Source organism: Brassica rapa, unplaced genomic scaffold (assembly GCF_000309985.2).
Source record: "Brassica rapa cultivar Chiifu-401-42 unplaced genomic scaffold, CAAS_Brap_v3.01 Scaffold0466, whole genome shotgun sequence".
NCBI classification, from domain to species: Eukaryota; Viridiplantae; Streptophyta; class Magnoliopsida; order Brassicales; family Brassicaceae; genus Brassica; species Brassica rapa.
This window is the reverse complement of record NW_022610407.1, coordinates 73,894-76,784: the sequence shown is the minus strand read 5'-3', so window position 1 is coordinate 76,784 and position 2,891 is coordinate 73,894. Positions and strand designations below refer to the sequence as shown.

The 2,891-nt window shown below is 40.2% G+C and overlaps 1 long non-coding RNA gene across 1 annotated transcript; it reads right to left on the bottom strand.

Moving 5' to 3' along the window:
- Window positions 1-754: 754 nt before the first annotated feature.
- LOC117130415 lies at window positions 755-1,582 on the bottom strand. Its single transcript, XR_004453815.1, has 2 exons — window positions 1,432-1,582; window positions 755-1,082 (listed from the first exon to the last, which is right to left on the bottom strand). It is a non-coding gene; the product is annotated as an uncharacterized LOC117130415 (long non-coding RNA).
- Between the last annotated feature and the right edge of the window lie 1,309 nt (window positions 1,583-2,891).

Here is a 2,891-nt window from a genome sequence, read left to right as displayed (position 1 = left end):
TCACAAACTGGGAAACTGGAATCACCTGATGAAAGTGGGATAACTTCTTCTTGCCAACTCCTATTAGATTTATTCAACTTCCTGGTGATTCTCCACCACTTTATGTATCCAAACCAAGCTTCTCACAAAGTGATTCATCCTGGTTTGATTGGAACGACGAAGAAGCTGTGCTATTCCCAAACTGGGAAACTGGAATCACCTGATTTGAAAGTTGGATAACTTCTTCATCCCAACTCCTAGGAGATTTTTTCAACTTCCTGGTGATTCTCCACCACTTTATGTATCCAAATCAAGCTTATCACAAAGTGATTCATCCAGGTTTGATTGGAACGACAAATAAGCGGTCCTATTCCCAAACTGGGAAACTGGAATCACCTGATTTGAAAGTGGGATAACTTCTTCTTGCCAACTCCTATGAGATTTATTCAACTTCCTGGTGATTCTCCACCACTTTATGTATCCAAATCAAGCTTCTCACAAAGAGATTCATCCTGATTTGATTGGAACGACGAATAAGCTGTCCTATTCCCAAACTGGGAAACTGAATCACCTGATTTGAAAGGGGTATAACTTCTTCATCCCAACTCCTATGAGATTTATTCAACTTCCTGGTGATTCTCCACCACTTATGTATCCAAATCAAGCTTCTCACAAAGAGATTCATCCAGGTTGATTGGAACGACAAAATAAGCTGTCCTATTCCCAAACTGGGAAACTGGAATCACTGATTTGAAAGTGGGATAACTTCTTCATCCCAACTCCTATGAGATTTATTCAACTTCCTGGTGATTCTCCACCACTTTATGTATCCAAATCAAGCTTCTCACAAAGTGATTCATCCTTGTTTGATTGGAACGACGAAGAAGCCTGTGCTATTCCCAAACTGGGAAACTGGAATCACCTGATTTGAAAGTGGAGTAAACTTCTTCATCCCAACTCCTATGAGATTTTATTCAACTTCCTGGGTGATTGCTCCACCACTTTTTTGTATCCAAACCAAGGCTTCTCACAAAGTGATTCATCCAGTTTGATTGGAACGACGAATAAGCTGTCCTATTCCCAAACTGGGAAACTGGAATCACCTGATGAAAGTGCGGATAACTTCTTCTTGCCAACTCCTATTAGATTTATTCAACTTCCTGGTGATTCTCCACCACTTTATGTATCCAAATCAAGCTTCTCACAAAAGATTCATCCTGGGTTTGATGGAACGACGAAGAAGCTTGTTATTCCCAAATTGGAAAACTGGAATCACCTGATTTGAAAGTGGGATAACTTCTTCATGCCAACTCCTATGAGATTTATTCAACTTCCTGGTGATTCTCCACCACTTTATGTATCCTAATCAAGCTTTTCACAAAGTGATTCATCCTGGTTTGATTGGAACGACGAAGAAGCTGTCCTATTCCCAAACTGGGAAACTGGAATCACCTGATTTGAAAGTGGGATAACTTCTTCATCCCAACTCCTATGAGATTTATTCAACTTCCTGGTGATTCTCCACCACTTTATGTATCCAAATCAAGCTTCTCACAAAGTGATTCATCCTGGTTTGATTGGAACGACGAAGAAGCTGTGCTATCCCAAACTGGGGAAACTGGAATCACCTGATTTGAAAATGGGATTAACTTCTTCTGCCCAACTCCTATGAGATTTATTCAACTTACTGGTGATTCTCCACCACTTTATGTATCCAAATCAAGCTTCACACAAAGTGATTCATCCTGGTTTGATTGGAACGACGAAGAAGCTGTGCAATTCCAAAACTGGGAAACTGGAATAACCTGATTTGAAAGTTGGATAACTTCTTCATCCCAAATCCTATGAGATTTATTCAACTTCCTGGTGATTCTCCACCACTTTCTGTATCCAAACCAAGCTTCTCACAAAGTGATTCATCCTGGTTTGATTGGAACGACGAAGAAGCTGTGCTATTCCCAAACTGGGAAACTGGAATCACCTGATTTGAAAGTGGGATAACTTCTTCTTGCCAACTCCTATGAGATTTATTCAACTTCCTGGTGATTCTCCACCACTTTATGTATCCAAATCAAGCTTCTCACAAAGAGATTCATCCTGGTTTGATTGGAACGACGAAGAAGCTGTGTTATTCCCAAACTGGGAAACTGGAATCACCTGATTTGAAAGTGGGATAACTTCTTCTTCCCAACTCCTATGAGATTTATTCAACTTCCTGGTGATTCTCCACCACTTTATGTATCCAAATCAAGCTTCTCACAAAGAGATTCATCCAGGTTTGATTGGAACGACAAATAAGCTGTCCTATTCCCAAACTGGGAAACTGGAATCACCTGATTTGAAAGTGGATAACTTCTTCATCCAACTCCTATGAGATTTATTCAACTTCCTGGTGATTCTCCACCACTTATGTATCCAAATCAAGCTTCTGACAAAGTGATTCATCCTGGTTTGATTGGAACGACGAAGAAGCTGTGCTATTCCCAAACTGGGAAACTGGAATCACCTGATTTGAAAACTGGGATAACTTCTTCTTGCCAACTCCTATGAGATTTATTCAACTTCCTGGTGATTCTCCACACTTTATGTATCCAAACCAAGCTTCTCACAAGTGATTCATCCTGGTTTGATTGGAACGACGAAGAAGCTGTGCTATTCCCAAACTGGGAAACTGAATCACCTGATTTGAAAGTGGGATAACTTCTTCATCCCAACTCCTAGGAGATTTTTTCAACTTCCTGGTGATTCTCCACCACTTTATGTATTCAAATCAAGCTTCTCACAAAGTGATTCACCTGGTTTGATTGGAACGACAAAATAGCTGTCCTATTCCCAAACTGGGAAACTGGAATCACCTGATTTGAAAGTGGGATAACTTCTTCATCCCAACTCCTATGAGATTTATTCAACTT